Raw genomic sequence first — 19,830 nt, forward strand, 5'->3', positions numbered from 1 at the left:
ACAGCATAATCAAAGTGTTCTCCCACCCCAGACACTTCCTCTTCTCCCCTCTCCCATCGGGCAGAAGAAACAAATACAGGTACCACCAGGTCTAAGGACAGTCACAATCCAAAAATTCTCAGACTCTTGAATGGACCTTTTGTGTAAGACTTCATAATCTACCTTGTTCTGACCTTGCACTTTATTGTTTACCTGCACTGTACTTTCTCTGTAGCTGTTACACTTTATTCTGCTTTATTATTCTTTTACCTTATTCTCCCTCAGTGCACTGTGTAACGATTTGATCTGTTTGAACAACATACAAGACAAGCTTTTCACTATATCTTAGTAAACCAGTCCCAATCCAGTCTGCCTGCCACTTCCCTAGGACAAACCTTCACTTGGGCTCTTTCTCTGTCCAGCAGCTCCCCGGCCAGTCCGGATTTCATTAACGTGAGAGATTCTGCAGCTGCTGGAAATCCAGAGCAACACACACACGCACAAAATGCCGGGGAACTCAGCAGGTCAGGCAGCACCTATGGAAACGAGTGGAACAGTCGACATTTTGAGTCGAGACACTTCTTCAGGTTTTCATTGCTTTCTCTCCTAAAACGTCGCCCACTATTGATCTCCCTTCCGACGCTCCCGCTGCTGCTGAGAATTTCCAGCGCTTTCTGTTTCCTTTCAGGTTTCCAGCATCAGTGTGGTTTGCTTACGTTCCTAAAGAACATTTCCAATCTTTGTTCCTTGGTTTAGGCTTTAGAAGAAGTTAAGATGCAGACAGATAATTACCTGCTCTGGTTCGGTCCTGCGTGACTTGCTGAGAATTTAATCTATCTAGCTGAACCTGCTTCAGCTTTTGGGATCTGTATGTTGCCCAGATGGACGGGAACGTTTGACATTTGGCACATCAAAGAACTCTGTGCCTGCTGAGGGCCGGTTCCCAGCCTAACCTGAAACAATCATTCTTCTTCATGTTGCTTACCTATTCATATTGAATGTGGCAGTCGCTTTATAGATGGCAAAAGACTGTTACGTATTGCTGTAAAGTCTGTTCAAAGTGGCTTGAATCCTGCTCTTCATCTGGAGTTTCTGTTTGTTTAAATCAAGGACAGGCCTAGAATAGAAGTCTGATGCCAGGCTAACAGCATAGCCAATGGAGAATTGATTTCCTGCTTCCTGATAATATAATGTTTAGTGAAAAATTTGTCTTTTTTTCTTTTTTTAATTTAACTTATTTTATTGTGACACTCTGGGGGGTGGGGGGAGCATGGTGGACAGTCTGCCCCTACATTTCCAATGACCGGTACTGTTTATTGATCTTGTGTCGAAATGCTGTTGTGGGATTATGGTGAGAAGTTCCAGCTCATTTGTTGCTACATTTTAGCGTGGGTTATGCAGTTATTTGCCTGTGTGTTTGTGGGTTAACCCAACTGTAACCGGGGTGTGTGATGGTCACCTCCCCCGTCGGTGTGAGACTAGTTGGGTTCACTCCCCGGGTCAGGGTGCCCGGTCCGTTCTGTGTTTATCACAATAAAATGGTTGTTGAGTTAACGAGCTTCCTCATCTGTCATTATGGACTAAATGCTCACCACAATATATATATTTACTGTAATTCATAATTTTTATTATTACCTATTGCAATGCACTGCTGTCGCAAAACAACAAATTTCACAACATACACTGTTGATATTAAATCTGATTCTGTCCTGGTTCTGAAATAAGATCTGATCTCACTACTTTTTGAAGAGGTGGGATGAGCACTGCGTTGTTAAAGAAACCTCATCATACTGCAAAGAGTTAGAGTGACAGCTTTTTCAGATGGTGGATCTTGCACACTATTCTGTTTCTATTGCAATACCCCCCTTCCAGATTTCAGACCACCCCATTCTAATGGATGACAGAAAGAATGGCTTGTGTTCTCTGTCTAAAAGCACGGAGAGCAAATAAATGATTAGGCTTCCTATTCCTCTTCTCCACATCTCAACACGGTGGATAACACAAGAGGCTGGAGACCCTGAGGAACACACAAAACTGCTGGAATAACTCAGTAGGTCAGGCACCATCTACAGAGAGAAATAAACAGTTGATATGCTAACCACTGTGCAAAGTGAGGAATCAAAGTAAATGTTGTATTTTAAAATAGCCTTCTGCAAATCACCCACTGGGAAATGTAATCAGAACTAAAGTTGAAACAAATGGCACTATAGTTTAAAGGCAGGATATGCCAAAGATGATATTGTGGGACAGTGCTTTACAGTACAGGCAACCTGGCTTCAATTTCTTTTTGTTTATTCTGCCTGTGACCGTGTGGGTTTTCTCCAGGTGCTCTGGTTTCCTCCCACAGTCCAAAGACGTACCGGTTGTTAAGTTAATTGGCCATTGTAAATCACCCCGTGATTAGGCTAGGATTAAATCAGGGGATTGGTGGATGGATGGCATAGCTCGAAGGGCTGGAAGAGCCTGTCCTGCAATGTATTTCAATAAGTGAAAAGTATCTAACAATAGGTAGTTTGGGCTCTCATGATGAAGTTACTCGGCCCAAAATGTCCTCTTCATAGATATTTCCTGACTTGCTGAGTTCCTCCAGCATTTTGTATGTATAATACAATGGGTACATCAAAAACTCACTACCTCAAGGTTCATGATATAATTGTACGACCTACAAGTTATTACAGTATATTACATGTTTAAGCAAATTACTTTCTCAACAGATGGATTGATAGATGGAGATTGATGATGCTGGAATAAAAAAATCAACAATTTCACTCTCAACAATATCATCTTTGGCATATCCTGCCTTTAAACTATAGTGCCATTTGTTTCAATTTTAGTTCTGATTACATTTCCCAGTGGGTTTTTGCAGAAGGGTAATTCAAAATACAACACTTACTTTGACTCCTCACTTTGCACGGTGAACATGCCGCACATTTACTGTATATAATACTCTCGCTTGTTTTGTTTTAATTTAAAACTCTTGCAAAAGCTCTGAACTGTGCATGATATGGTCCATTAATCACGAGAGAGGGCAAACTGATTGTTCTATCTGTTGTCTACCAACTGTTGGAGGAAGCCAGAGAGACAGACAGACAGAGAGGGAGAGGGATAGGAAGAGGGAAAGATAGAAAGAGAGAAGAACAAGACATGACTGGAAGAGACTGATTTCCTCTCTAACATAAAATGAAACATAATGAACAGCAGATACCTGCATGCACGACAACCTGAAATCAATGGTACCATTTCTTTGTCTTCTTCACAAATATTGCAATGCAGCAACAAAATAATAATTTTACAAGGGTTGCAACACAAATGCTAGGACTGATGATCTAGACCATAAGACTTAGGAACAGAATTAGCTTATTTGGCCCATTGAATCTGCTCTGCCATTCTATCATGGCCGACGTATTCTGGCTCTCAATCCTATTCTGCTGCCTTCTCCCCATAACCTTTGATGCCCTTACTAATGAAGAATCTATTAACCTGTGCCTTAAGTATACACATCCACAGATTCACCACCTTTTGGCTGAAGAAATTCCTCATCTTTCCTGTTCTTAAGGGGCATCCTTCTATTCTCAGGCTGTGTCCCCAGTTCTAGACTCTCGCACTATACATACAATATAGAACATAAAAATTTACAGCACTTTACAGGCCCTTCAGCTCACAATGTTCTGTCGACCATGTAACCTACTCTCAAAGCTGCCTAGAATTTCCCAACTGCATAGCCCTCTATTTTTCTAAGTTCCATGTACCTATCTAAGAGGCTCTTAAAAGACCCTGTTGTATCCACTTCCACCACCGCCACCGGCAGTGCATTCCACACGCCCACCACTCTCCATGTGAAACACTTACCTCTGACGTCCCCTTGGTAGCTATTTCCCCCTCATGTCAGCCATTTCAGCCCTGGAAAAAAGCCTTTGGGTATCCACACGATCAATACCTCTCATCATCTTATACACCTCTATCAAGTCACCTCTCATCCTCCGTCGTTACAGGGAGAAAAGGCCAAGTACACTCAACCTATTCTCATAAGGTATGCCTGTAGGAGACATCTTGTCCACATCCATCTAATCTAGACCGTTGTGTATTTAATATTTCAGTGATATTTGAGTAATATTGTAAATATACTCTTTGATTAAGCATCCTTTAGTGTTTACATAATTTATTACAGGTTATATATAAAAGTCTGTGAATGGCATACATCATTACGCCATTACATCATAAGTGCATGCCTCACTAAACGTAAAAATGAAGTTTACATGCATTCTGGACTCTGTTGTTTCTTTTTCAATTAGTTTTATGCTTTGGAGTTACAAAACATAGCATTGACCTTTCCATATTCAGTGGGTTTCAGTGAGATCCCCCCTCACTCTTCTAAACTCCAGTGAGTACAGGCCCAGGGCCTTCACACTGGAGATGCTAATTTCAAGTCCCACTATTCAAAGTAAGTGAAATTCTGTGCAGTATTTGTTTAAAAATGGTGCACTGGAAGTCAGGTTTGTATATTGTAGCATTCCATTAAAAACAACAAAGATTTTTGTGGTAAATTCATTTTGTTATAATTGCCTTACACTATGACAGGAAACACCATTTTGCTCTTTGCTAGTTTGTCGTACACAGGAGCCAGCCCTCCTATAATAAACAAGTACCTTGTAACCTAGTTTATCCAACAGCCCGACTCGTTATAGTAACAGCAATATCAAGCTGAAATAAACACCTTTCATTTGTAGCATGCTGTACATTGTTTGGCATCCTCAAACAGAATCAGATTTAATATCACTGATATATGTCATAAAATCTGTTGTTTTGTGGCAGCAGTACAGAGCAATATGAGTCCTGGCGAAGGCTCGTGGCCTGAAATGTTGACTGCTCACTCTTTTCCATTAGATGCTGCCTTACCAGCTGAGTTCCTCCTGCATTTTGTGTGTGTGTGTGTTGCTTTGGATTTCCAGCATCTGCAGATTTTCTTGTGTTTATAAATTATTACCATCAGTTACAATAAAAAACATAATGAAATAAATAGGTAGTGCAATAAGAGAACAAGAAGTGAGGTAATGTGTAGGGGTTGGTTCAATGTCCATTCAGAAACCTGATGGCTCCTGTGCCTCCTCCCTGATGGTAGCAATGAGAAAAGGCCAGGTTCTGGGCGGTGACAGTCCTTAATGATGGACGCCGCCTTTTTGAGGCATCGCTAGTGAATGTGTCCTCAGTGGTGAGATGGCTAGTACCCATGATGGCGACAGCTGAGTTTACGACTGCATGCAGCTTTTTCAGACTAGACAGAATGTTTTATCCACTTCAATTCTATTACTTAATCACAGAGGCTGCCGCTGCCTGTAGAGAGTTTGGCCTGTAAGGGACCGCATGGGTTTCCTCCCACAAAAACGTACTGGTTGGTAGGTTAATTCTTGTTTGTTGTTCCTTTTCGTGCCTGGGTGGCATTTTATTCGTCGGTTTCAGCATCAGTCTGATTTTCACGATGTCAAGCTCGACGGACGGGAAGCGTGCAAGGAGCCAGCCGGATTCAAGCCTGGGACCGTCGGCCTCGAAGTCCAGTGCTGATGCCACTGCACCACTGGCCAAGTCGGTAGGTTAATTTGGTCATTGTAAATCGTGTCCCGTGATCAGGCTAGGATTAAAATTGGGGGATGGAAGAGCCTATTCCATGTCGTATCCCAATCAGTAAATTTTTAAAACCTGGGAATCTTGCTTCCCTCAATATTTCCTTTATGCTCTGAAAATGGAAAGCTTGAAATTATTATCTAGCTATTTTTATTGACTTCCCTTGATTTCTCTCCTACTGCTTTCAATCTAGGTGGTGCTTTGTGCTTTAGGCATTGTTCCTTCACCCATGTTGCTCAACTTGAAGAAAAACTTAGATTGACTGCTAGATTGTTTGAACATGTGGCATAAATACAATACACAAGAGGGCTGTGGTTTAGAGTATAATAAACCAGCAGTAAGTCAAACCTGCACAACTTGCTCACCCTTCCAGCTTTTTAGTTATGTTGCTGACATTGCTCACTGATTTATTTTTCAGTAAACCCGTTACGACCCATAATGTAATCTTTATTTAAAATATTCATCGAAACCTTGAAGCAAGAGAGGGGAAAAAAAGTTGTGGCGAGCACAGAGAGAGAAACGAAGTGTAAATCAATCTGCAATCTAGAACAATGTTATTTCTGATCTTTACTTAGCAGAATCGCAGCGAGTTGAACTTACTGCTACGTATTAAAAAGATTGTCAGTAAATGTCCAGGAAATATCGCAGTTGCAGAACGTTCCTGCACTGCTGCACTAAAGAAAATTGCCCCAGGCAATGGAGCACATGTCAGCCACTTCTTCCACAAATCCTTCTTAGTATTACCAAAGGAAATGAGAACCAACGAAAGTATGTGTAATCCATTACAACATAATTTTTGCAGCTGCTATGTCAGGTCAAAGGCCACCATTGAACTTGGAAGCCCAAAGCAGAAACTGTACCTCTTACAACTTGATTCTCTATATCTTAAATTAACTCTCCAAATACCAATATTACCCGACGTTATTTAAATTTTTGGACACCAAAATGATATGGAGAAACAGCGTGTTCTTTTCAGCAACAATTAACCAGGGAATGTATTGTTAGGAGCTCTGAATGGCAGGTGGCATTACTGAAAATAACATTTTAAAACTGCGGTTCGCCTGTTGTATATAAAATGTCAAACTGAGTGAGGTATTTTCTGTCACGGAGTAAGTGAACTTTATTTTTCAATTTATTTTTGAGTGAGATTGTGCAGACTTTTTGTGGAAGGCCGGCTGCTACTGAGTCAAGTTACACGAGAGATGCCATCATTTTAAATGGAAAGGTGAAATGAGGTGCCTAAGAACCTTACTGATTGGTGTTGGGATATATCAGCTCCAATTCACTGATAGTAACCATATCATATTTTTAGTTAGTACAGCAACTCAGCATCATCTGGAGATTTTCAGTGAGAATTTCCCCACGATGAGGCATAGATCGAGCAGACAGCCAGAGACTTTTTCCAAGGGTAGAAATGCCTAATATGAGGGGACATAATTTTAAGGTGATGGGAGGAGATTTTTTTACACAAGAGTAGTGGGTGCATGGAACACGCTGCCAGGGGTTGTGGTAGAGGCAGACGCATTAGAGGCATTTAGGAAACCCTCATAGATGATAGAGAAATGGTGGGGTCTGTAGGAGGGAAGAGTTAGAGGGGACTTGGAATAGGTTAAAAGGTTCGCCCAACATCATTAGACAAAGGGCTTGTAGAATGCCGGAGTTCTGTGTACTATGTTCTGGAGATGGAAAGAACAACCAGAAGACAGCAGAAGAGAGCCAGGAGAAATGCAGCCATGGTTGCCATCACTACCACCACTACCACATATACATGTCCCAGCTGCAATAGAACTTGTGTGTCCAGGATAGGACTGTATAGTCATCAAAGATCTCACCGTTAAAGGAGTGGATGTTGTCATCAGATTCCGATGGACAACTGAAGAAGAAGAAGAAGAAGAAGAAGAAGAAGAAGAAGAAGATGTTCTAACAACTTGAGCAGATCTCCAGATTCACTGAGTGAAAATGATTTGCATTAAAGTTCCACTGCTGTTCCTGACTAGGACAGTATCTAACACTGGGAGAGAAAGCCTGTGGTGCAGATCTTGAGAAAAGCATCCAGGAACTGTCAGAAACCACCATGGGGCAGACTGGGAGATCTGCTCAGAAGAATGCATGGTTCCAGTTAGGAAAATACATGCTGCCAGTTGAGAGAGCTAATGGAACTGACTGGAAGGATCTCTGAGCCTGATCAGGAAAATCCACAGGACAGGTCAGGAAAGCCCGTGACGTGACTGAGAATCTCCATGGAGTAGATAATGAGACCCCATAGAACTGGAGGTAGCAGAAACCTGATTGGAAGAATCTGTGGGGCTTACTGAGAAGAATGTTGCCGCCCCATATGAGGATCTGTGTAGGTCCTTATTCACAGATGCTCTCTGACCCGCTGACTAGTTCTCACATTTTATTCTTTTATTTCTGATTTCTAACACATTATTTTTGCTCCCCATCCCAGTTTCACTTTGCCTCCTCCTCCAGCTGCCTATCACCTCTCTTGTGATTCCTCCTTCTTCTACTACCCATAGTGCTTTCCGCTTACATTCCTTCTTCACCTTTCCTGCCTATCCCCTCCCTGCTTCCCCTTCCCCACCCCTAGATCTTTCTCCTTACTGGTTTTTCACCTGGCACCTACCAGCCTTCTCCTTCCCACCCTCCCCCCGCCTTCTTTATAGGGCCTCTGCCCCCTCCCTCTTCAGTCCTGATGAAGGATCTCGGCCTGAAACATTGACTGTTCAATTCCACGGATGCTGCCCGACCTGCTGAGTTCCTCCAGCGTGTTGCTTTGACCCCAGCATCTGCAGTGTACTTTGTGTTTAGTTTTGCTTTTTGTGTCTTGAATTATAAGGTTGGGTTATATTTTATGCTTCCACATAAATTCTTGAATCGTGTACATAAAATTTTCATATTGCACTGTGTAGCCTATTAAAACAATTTCCTTTTATTCATTTCATGAAGAAATATTACTTCATATATTCATTAATGGAACTCATTCTGAAAATAGGCGGTATGGTTTGAGTATCTCAGAAGCTGCTGATCTCCTGGGATTGTCATGCACAACAATCTCTAGAATTTACAGAGAATGGTGTGAAAAACAAAACAACAGCCAATGAGTGACAGTTCTGCCTTGTTAAAAAGAAAAACACACACAAAACGCTGGAGCAGCATCTCTCAATGAACAACACGTCAAACCTCGAAGTGGATGGGCTACAGCAGCAGAAGAGCATAGACATACAGACACTCAGTGACTACTTTACTAGGTACATTCTGTACCAAATAAAGTGGCTACTAATCTTATACTCTCTGTTTGGGTCCAGAGGAGAATGATTCTGGGATTGAAAGGATTAATGTATGAGGAGTGAACCTGTATCTGCTGGGCTTTAGAAGAATAGTGTGGGATCTCACTGAAACCTTTCCAATATTGAAAGGCATAGATAGAGAGGACGCTCCAAATAGTGGGTGAGTCTAGGACCAGAAGGCACAGTCTCAGAATAGAGGCATGTCCATTTTGATCAGAGATGAGAAGGAAATACTTTAGCCAGAGGATGGTGAATCTATGGAATTCATTGCAACAGACAGCTGTGGAGGCCAAGTCATTGAGTATACTTAAAGCAGGGGCGGATAGGTTCTTGATTAGCAGGGCATCAAAGTTTATGGGGAGAAGGCAAGAGGATGAGGCATAATGTAGCGGTGGATCAGACTCATGGGCTGAGTGGCCTAATTCTGCTCCTATGTCTAATGGTCTTACGGTATGAATGCAATCCCCTAAGATCCAGTTTAAACCTACTACCTCTCATCTTTTGAGTGGTGGGGAGGAGATACTTCCCTACCAAAGGAGGTGTAAAATGCTCCTGCCCTTCACTAGCCAGCACGTCACCCTTGGGCTAGGTGTAGCACCTGATTAGTGCCAACCGCTGCCCCGATCAGGGTCATGTGAAGCCATGGGAGCCAGAGGTGGATGGCCGTACAAGCAGCTGATGATATCACAGGTCCTGGTTATGCGGCCACTGACGCTAGGCAAAAAACTCTGAAGAGTATTGATAATGGCTGGGCTCACCAGAAGAATGCAATGGCAAACCATTTCTGTATAAAAAATTGCCAAGAATAATCATGGTCAAAGACAATGATCACTCACGTCATATGACACGGCACATGATGATGATAACCTCTCACCTTAAACCTATGTTGTCTTGACAAGATAGCGTGGAAGAAGGATTCTAACTGCTCCTTCTATACATCACATCATTTAACTTGTGTCCATAATGTCACACTTCAGCTTCCTTTGCTCTAATTGGAAAAAAGCCCAACTTATTTAAACTTCCTCGCCCTCCCCCCACCAACGAAGCGGCACAGTAGTGTAGCATTGAGCCTAAGATGCCAGTGAGCTGGGTCCAATACTGTCACTGTCCGGAAGGAGTCTGTACAATCTCCCTCTGACTGTGTGAGCTTCATTCCGATGCTATGGTTTCCTCCCTTCTTCCAAGCAACATACAGGTTAGTACTTTAATTGGTCACACAGGTGTAGTTGTGCAGCATGGCTCACTTTTATATCTCTAAAAAATTTTAAATAACAACTATATTTAAGCCCTCTAATCCGGGCAACATCCTAATAAATACCCTTGACACCTTCTCTCATGCAATCACATTCTTCCCAAAGTACGTCAAGCAACACTGCAAACAATACTCCTGGTGTGTCCTAACTAGTGGCCATATCTGTTCTCTCAGGTAGATGGTAAAGATCCTGTGGTACTAGTCCTCTGAAAAGCACAGGCGTTATATTCTGTGTTCGGACCAGTATTAGCCTCCCAAAGCAACACTACTGAAATTAATCTTCTGGTCGTCATCATTGTGTGTACTTGCGAGCTGTTGTTTTTCTCATAATGCAGAAGGGGAATTTGTTGGCTATAAGGGCCTTTAAGGCATCTTGAGCTTGTAAAAGTAGAAACATGATTACATTCTTTCTTTCTGGGCCTGTGTAGTTATTGCTGAGTTGCCAATAAGACTTGTTTTAACATTTGAGGCAGAAGGTTCTGACATGGTTTACTTACACCTTTTAAAGGTAAGAAAGAGAGACAGAGTGAGACAGACACACAGGCAGAGATAGAGACAGAGGAAGGAAGAGAGAAAGAGAGAGAGAGAGAGAGAGAGAGCAGAGTGAGAGAGAGGGATAGAGAGAGACAGACACAGGGACAGACGAAGGAAGAGAGAAAGAGAGAGATGAGGCAGAGGAGAGAGAGATAGACAGCAGAGAGTGAGAGAAAGAGTGAGAAAGAGAGAGAGAGAAGTTTTGCCTAATCAAGCTGACAAGTCTGCTGCAATTCTTTCTTTACTCTCAGCACTCAGCAGCTAACAGGATCAGAATAGTGATTTGCAGTTCCACGGTGTGATTCCTACTGTTAATTGCAATTGATCCACCCAAGCAAGAAGCCTGGGTTTTAGCCACTGTGCTTCCCAATCTGAATTTCCCAGCTGCTTCCACTGCTGCCACTGAAGGTACTGTCCCTGAAACACAGGGAGCTCATTTACAATTTGCATACATGCTTTGGTTTAATTTTCTTAGTCCTTAACCAAACAACCAGATCATGATGCTAAAAAAATCAGATTGCTGCACTTTAACTTTATTCCAAAAAAAACGAACATCAAAAAGCTGCTGAAGTACGGTACATCAATATAGAATTGTTTGCCTTGTAAAATATTACTGGTTTAGGCTGTTCTAAGTGCAATTCAAATATCCACAAGGTAAAACCAAACTATTTATTTGACTCTTCTAATTTCACTGTCGGCGTGGTGAGGTGGAGGTACACCTCTACCAAAGGAGGTGTAAGACGCTCCTTCTCTCCGCTAGCCTGCAGGTCACCTTGGGCAAGATGTAGCAACTGCTTAGCCCCCCCCCCCCCAATCGGGGTGAAGTGAAGCCATGGAAGCAGGTGGTGAGTGGTTGTATGTGATATGTGGCCACTGAAGCCGGGCAGACAATCTCTGACGAGTATTGATAATGGCTGGGGTCACCCGTCTTGCAAAGACACTGTCCAGAAGAAGACAATGACAAACCACTTCTGTAGAAAAATTTGCCGAGAACAATCATGGCTAATGGCTAGCATGAGAGGACACAGGTTTAAGGTGCTTGGAATAGACACAGAGGAGATGTCAGGGGTAAGTTTTTTACTCAGAAAGCGGAGAGTGCATGGAATGGACTGACAGTGGTGGAGGCAGATACAATAGGGTCTTTTAAGAGACTCCTGGTTAGGTACATGGAGCTTAGAAAAATAGAGGGCTATGGGTAACCCTACGTAATTTCTAAAGTAAAGATATGTTCAGCACAACTTTGTGGGCCGAAGTGCCTGTATTGTGCTGTAGGTTTTCTATGTTTCTAATCATGGTCATTATGATCGCCTATGTCATTTGACATGGCACATAATGATGACAATGACTTTCTCTGTAGTTCAGGGTCTGTCTTTTTTTCACAGAAACTCTTCCTGGCTAACTTATCATCCAGTTCCAATGGAGCTGCTTTCATCCTGGGCTCCTGGAGATGTGCTGGGAACAAACTTTGTCTGACTAGGAATTAAAAATATGTTGATTTTCACATGTGTAAAAGACTTTGATTAGAACACGCTGAATGATTACCAAGATGAAGCTGCAGTTTAATATTGTCCAGCTTCCCTTTACAGACTAGAAAATCTAATGCACCCGAAAGGGCGTTATAGATGAGTTCTTACATTTTTGGGTCTGTGTTCCATCTCCAGTCTTTTGTTGTCAGAATCAGAATCAGGTTTATTACTACTGACAGCAGTACAAAAAAATGCATTTAAAAAAACTACTGTAGGTTGTGATAGCAAATATAAAAAAATAAATCATGCAAAAAGTTAGTTACAATAAGATAAATAGATAGATAGATGGAGCAAAATAGGCATTGTTCCGAAGTTCATTATCCGCTCCAAAATCCGATGCCGGAGAAGATAATATTCCTAAAAGATTAAATGTGTGTGGGTCTGTGTGTTCAGGTTCCTGTACCTCCTCCTTGATGATAGCAATGAGATGAGCACATGTCCTGGATAATGAGGGTCCTTAATGATGTATATCACCTTCTGAAGGCATCACCTTTTGAAGGTGTCCTCGATGGTGGAGAGGCGAGTGTCCATAACGGAGCTAGTTGAGCTTACAGCTCTCTGCAGCTTTTACCAGTCCTGTGCATTCGCTCCTCCATACCAGATGGTGATGCAAAGTCAGAATGCTCTCCACAGTACCTCTGTAGAAATCTGCAGAAATCTGCGGAAATGATGTCGAATTCTCTAGAGATCTGAAGAAATGTGTAAAAATTGTGCATAATGTCCAAGGCCTTGGGTACAGTGGAATAGACATGGTTCCTTTTCAGGAATGACAACGCATGGTTGAGCATGGGTTCCAGGACTGAGTTTGCCTGACAGCACAGCAGTGTTGCTGGTAGAGAAAGAAGCCAAAGTCTGTGCCTTGCGTCAGCAGGAAGAAGAGTCAACAACGAGCCTTGTATTGAAATGAGGATCAGGAAAGCCAAAAGGTATGTTGTGAGGGGTGAAGACAGAAGCTGACACCAGCAGCAGGGGTTTTGGTGGATATGGAGGTAGAAGTAATTAGAAGATCAAAGCCAGGGGCCTAGACTTTGGGAAGTAGTAGGATTTGGGTGGAGTGGGGAGTGGGAAAGGGTGGTCAGATCCCTGGCTGATCAAGGGTTCAGAAATATTGATACAGTCTGGAGAAGGGGTAGGTGTGGACAGAAAAAATATAGATATATTTTAAGTGGATAAATCTCCGGGTCCTGACCGGATATTCCCCAGGACCTTGAGGGAAGTTTGTGTAGAGATAGCAGGAGCTCTGTCGGAGATCTTTCAGATGTCATTAGAAACAGGGATTGTGCCGGAGGATTGGCGTATTGCTCATGTGGTTCCATTGTTTAAAAAGGGTTCTAGAAGTAAGCCTGGCAATTATAGACCTGTCAGTTTGACATCAGTGGTGGGTAAATTAATGGAAAGTATTCTTAGAGATAGTATTTATAATTATCTGGATAGACAGGATCTGATTAGGAGTAGCCAGCATGGATTTGTGCGTGGAAGGTCATGTTTGACAAACCTTATTGAATTTTTTGAAGTAGTTACGAGGAATGTTGACGAGGGTAAGGCAGTGGATGTAGTCTATATGGACTTCAGCAAGGCCTTTGACAAAGTTCCACATGGAAGGTTAGTTAAGAAGGTTCAGTCGTTAGGTATTAATGCTGGAGTAATAAAATGGATTCAACAGTGGCTAGATGGGAGATGCCAGAGAGTAGTGGTGGATAATTGTTTATCGGGATGGAGGCCGGTGACTAGCGGGGTGCCTCAGGGATCTGTTTTGGGCCCAATGTTGTTTGTAATATACATAAATGATCTGGATGATGGGGTGGTAAATTGGATTAGTAAGTATGCTGATGATACTAAGGTAGGAGGTGTTGTGGATAATGAGGTGGGTTTTCAAAGCTTGCAGGGAGATTTATGCCGGTTAGAAGAATGGGCTGAACGTTGGCAGATGGAGTTTAATGCTGAGAAGTGTGAGGTTCTACATTTTGGCAGGAATAATCCAAATAGAACATACAGGGTAAATGGTAGGGCATTGAGGAATGCAGTGGAACAGAGAGATCTAGGAATAACAGTGCATAGTTCCCTGAAGGTGGAGTCTCATGTAGATAGGGTGGTGAAGAAGGCTTTTGGAACGCTGGCCTTTATAAATCAGAGCATTGAGTACAGAAGTTGGGATGTAATGTTAAAATTGTACAAGGCATTGGTAAGGCCAAATTTGGAATATTGTGTACAGTTCTGGTCACCGAATTATAGGAAAGATATCAATAAATTAGAGAGAGTGCAGAGACGATTTACTAGGATGTTACCAGGGTTTCAGCACTTAAGTTACAGAGAAAGGTTGAACAAGTTAGGTCTCTATTCATTGGAGCGTAGAAGGTTGAGGGGGGATTTGATCGAGGTATTTAAAATGTTGAGAGGGATAGATAGAGTTGACGTGAATAGGCTGTTTCCATTGAGAGTAGGGGAGATTCAAACGAGAGGACATGATTTGAGAGTTAGGGGGCAAAAGTTTAAGGGAAACACGAGGGGGTATTTCTTTACTCAGAGAGTGATAGCTGTGTGGAATGAGCTTCCTGTAGAAGTAGTAGAGGCCAGTTCAGTTGTGTCATTTAAGGTAAAATTGGATAGGTATATGGATAGGAAAGGAGTGGAGGGTTATGGGCTGAGTGCGGGTAGGTGGGACTAGGTGAGATTAAGAGTTCGGCACGGACTAGGAGGGCCGGAATGGCCTGTTTCCGTGCTGTGATTGTTATATGGTTATATGGTTATATATGACAGTATTACCTGTCGGGGTGCCTGTGAAGCATATCCAGCATTTTTGGTCTTGTCCTGGTCCAAGATCTTCTCGGGAGAACCTAGTTGCCTCAACAGTTATCAAGTTGAACACAATATGCCAAATGAGGACTGCACAGTTATTAAAGTCATCCCATACAAACATACTGTGAAAAGGTACTCTGAGGAGCTAGGATGACTCACTTCCATATGTAAATTTCCATCGGCCCTTTTATAGATTGTTACTGTTCTTCATACCCAAAAGTTTTGATTTTCAAATGCTTAAAATAAAAGAACGATGCAATTCCTAGGCATGTGTATTTTCAATGACTTACAGAAGATAAAGAGAATTGTGTATCTTAAGAATTTCTTTCAAAACGGTCCACAAAGGGAAAGCCTGAAACATTTGTATTGGTTCTCTGCTAATGCACTCGATGTTTTGACTGTAGCAAACCATCCTTCTTGGATTTTTTTTTTGTCTCTAGCTGAGAGGTCAATATCTGATAATAATTTTAATGGAATATAATATCTTCTGAATTGTAATCCCTGCAGATGATGCTGATGAATGGCTGTTGAAACTGGCCAATCAGTCTGCCGTACCATCCATCAGCTGGTGACAGACAATGGCAAACGAGAGCAGTCTGCGTCAATAGGACACCCTCTACAAGGTGCTTGAGCTTCATTTTTCTTGACAAAGACAAAATTCGGTGACAGGCCAAAGCCTGGCCATTAATCAAGTCACTCAGTAGAATCGGTGTCCTACACCCACAACAATAAACAAGCTACCCCCTCCTCCTTTATTGGACAGCTGGTGTTTGTACCTTTCTTACAGATGCTGTATGTGCCTTGTTTTATTCGGAGAGTTACTGCCTGCCTTCTGTGACATTTTTACTTAATTCTGTATGACTTGATTGAACATGACATGTACAATATTTACAGAGGTGAATTGATTCAGATATGTTGCCTAAGTCCACTCGCAATTTTGTCTCCTTTAGTTATACAATGGCTCGATGTCAACTTGTCTTTTCTACCTCACTGTACCAAGAAAACGCTCATTATTAAAGCTGCATTGTAAAAATTTCCCATATATCATGTGAGATCACTTATAATCATTTATTTACATAAAACAGACAAAACAGAATTCACTGGACATGATGTGGAGTGATGTTGTACTATCAAAGTTAAACAGCCGATCTGCAGGGACATATTGTTCTGTACTTTAATGCCAATCCTGGCTGACATCGGAAACCCCAATAGGTGATGGCATGAGTCTGATTAAATGAGCCATTCATAAACATGGTGCAACCGCCAACATGAAGCATTCCTTTTTATCGCTGATTCCAGGAACGCTTTACCTAACAGAGGTGGTTAATCAAAGGCAAGCAAAATCAGGTTTTAAAGTCCCTTTCAGTCGGACTATATTCCTTGACAATTACAGAGCACCAGATGCCAAATTGAAGAATTACTGGCACTTGTGTTGCAGAAGGGCAGCTCCACAGGGGCCATCAGCCTCAGGAATACTGACAGCCTCCCTTGTGCTTCCTCACAGCCATCATCCTCAGTGTGGGATTACTTTTATCTTGTGGATACAGGAGCTGCTTCTAATCACTTTACATCTGGGCACCGAGGGTCAAATGCGAGCCCAGAGCTGCCGAGAAAGACCTGTACAAACTGTCACCTTCACTAGACAGATAAGCTGTTGGTAGGACATGGTGAACTAGAGCTAACAGCCAGTCATCAGCAAACACCATAAATATGTCAAAGTGCCAGCAGGAAGATGAGGCTTTGCACATATCCACAGCCCTTTGCTTAATGAACTGTCAAGGCTTCGGTGTGGTGTTCATTTTCTAAAGCATGTGAATCAGCAACATTAAGAATCTTCTTAATGTCTTTCCCATTTTCAATAATGTAGCTAAGGGCTACATTATTATTCCAGATATTTCCTTATCCTTAAATCTTCTGAACGCCATCAAGTGTTTTACAAGATCTCAAGACTAACTTCGAAAAACAAGTTCTCCGAGGGAGCAAACATTGCTTGCTTATTTTCAGTTTTTTAAGGTATATTTCTGGTCTTGATCATTTATTTCTGTTCTACTGTCTCTTTGCAAAATGGCAACACCATCCGATTTTATAGGCTCCCAAATAGATCAGAGTCAGATTTAATATCACCGGCATACATTGTGAAATTTGTTAACTTCATGCAGCAGTACAATGAAACATAGAACACATAAATATAGAGAAAAAAAACTGAGTTACATTAAGTATATACAAGTCTATTAAATGGGTAAATTAAAATAAATAGTGCAAAAGCAGAAATAAAAAGGTAGTGAGGTAGTGTTCATGGGTTCAATATCCATTTAGAAATCGGACACAGAAGGGAAGAAGCTGTTCCTGAATCACTGAGTGTGTGTCCTCAGGCTTCTGTACCTCCTTCGCGATGGTAACGGTGTGAAGAGAGCATGTCCTGGGTGGTGGGGATCCTTAATGATGAACGCCACCTTCCTACGGCACTGCTCCTTGAAGATGTCAGATAAATATAAACAATACCCTGAGAGCATGAGTTAGCAGTCTCCATTACAGAAGAGCTAAACATCAAGATGTTTACTTGGTGTGTTTAATCATGGTGAATCTTCATTCATGGCACCGCAATAATTTTGTTTAAAGAAGTACCTCCCACATTCCAAAGATGGATGGGTTAGTAGGCCAATTAGTCACCTGGGCTGCGTGGCCTCTTTGGGCAGGTAGGGCCTGATATTACGCTGTATCTCTAAATAAAATAAAAATAAACTCCACTTCGCACATAACTTCATTATTTATGGACGTGCCGGATATTTTAAGTTGTCCTACAAATATTGTCTTACCCTTGTTTTCAGAACAACATACACAAAATGCTGGAGGAACTCAGCAGGCCAGGCAGCATCGGAGCTTGAATCACTTAAGTCAGAGATTGGCTCCAGTTTACAAAGTATTTTTCTCAAGTGATCTCACAGTGTGAACCAGTAGCCTACCATCTTTATAGAGGATGGTGTCTGTTTGAATATTGCTTGTAATTTAACTGTGAGCAAGTTTTTTCTGAAGACTGATTATTGATGGTAGTAATGGCTGCTACCCACAGAACTCCTGATTAAAATCAGCTTCAACTTCAAACAATGTTAACTTTGATCTCTTCCCACAAATGTTACCTTTCCTGCTGGGTACATCTAGTATTTTCAGTTTCCGTGACTAATTGTCAACAGTGCAGAAAATTCCAAAGAGCCGGACTTGAATTAGTGAATCTTGGATGACAATATTCTTGCTTTGCTGCACGTCTGGCATTGTAACAAGGCAAAGGGAAGTTCAAGCTAAGTAAAATGGTAGTGTAGTGATTAGCGTAACTTTATTAAGGTGACGCAAGGTTCAAGGACTTTGCATACTTTCCCTGTGATGGCGTGGGTTTCCTCCGGGTGCTCCAGTTTCCTCCCACTTTCCAAAGATGTACAGGGTAGTAGGTAAATTGGTCACATGGGTGTAACCAGGCTGTGAGGGGTCTTTGGGCCGAAAGGGCCTGTTACCATACTGCTTCCTTAAATAAAATAAACTCCACTTCGCAGATATATTTTAAGTTGTCCTCATTTTCGGAGCTTGCCTCATTCAAGCTAGAGGCAACTGGGATCAAATGGCCTTTCACAATGATATCGTGGCATAAATTACTTTGCAACGATGCTTCCTTTCAGTAGAATCCATGCTCTTGGCCCTGTGTTTGGAAAACAAATTGGGAAGCGTTGTCAAAATGTTTCCTCAAAGACAGTTCCATCTCATGACTGTGACCCACCACACTATATGTCATTTCTTTACAAGATGGAATCCTGGGATCTTACTCACCTTCTGCTGTCATCTCCAACAACTCCAGAGAAGGTCAACAAGAATGAAAGGGTTAACGTATGAGGAGTATTTGATGGCTCTGGGCCTGTACTTGCTAAAGTGTAGAAAAATAAGGTGGGATCTCATTGAAACTTATTGAATATTGAAAGGCCTAGATAGAGTGGACGTGGAGAGGATGTTTCCTATACAGGGGAATCAAGGAGCAGAGGTCACAGAATCAGAATACAAGGACATATCTTTAGAATGGAGATTAAGAGGAATTTCTTTAGCCAGAGGGTGATGAATCTGTGGAATTGATTGCCACAGATGGTATGGAGGCCAAGTCACTGAGTATATTTAAAGTGTAAGTTGATATGTTCTTGATTAGTAGGGGTGTCAAAAGTTATGGGGAGAAGGCAGGAAAGTTGGGGTTGAGAAGGATAATGAATCAGACATAATTAATGGTAGAACAGACTTGATGGGCTGAACAGCCTAATCTTGCTCCAATGTCTAATGGTCTAACCCTCCCAAATCCCTTTTTGTAATGCTGTTGGTGAAACCAGGCCCAAGGCAAAACTTCAAGTCTCAATATCTTTAAACATCATATCAACTTTCCGGATCAGAGAGGGAGAGCTATTTCAACTGCTCTAGTAAATAATAAGAAGCTGTTTGTATAAAGTTTTTCATGCGTTCACTGTTCAGGTTAAAAGTCTTTACTTCCCAAATGCCCTGCTGAGGTGGATCAGAACAGAATCCGTCATCCATTTCTCAGTAACGGACAAGAAGCTGTGGTGAGGAGTGATCCATTGGGTCTCATTTTCCAACATTTGAAGGAAGACAAAATGATGACACAAAGCAGTTCATAGACTATATTCTCACAGCAAGCAGAAAACCCTCCACTCTGAGAATATATAGGCAGTCAAGGGTTTGGGTCCCAGTGAAACTAGTAATTCTCTTGGTCTTCTCATGACTCATTTCCTGGCTATTCAATTCAATGACAAAACATTCACGTTCACAGCATTACTCATAACTGTCAATC

This window comes from Hemitrygon akajei, chromosome 20, assembly GCF_048418815.1.
Source record: "Hemitrygon akajei chromosome 20, sHemAka1.3, whole genome shotgun sequence".
Lineage (NCBI taxonomy): Eukaryota > Metazoa > Chordata > Chondrichthyes > Myliobatiformes > Dasyatidae > Hemitrygon > Hemitrygon akajei.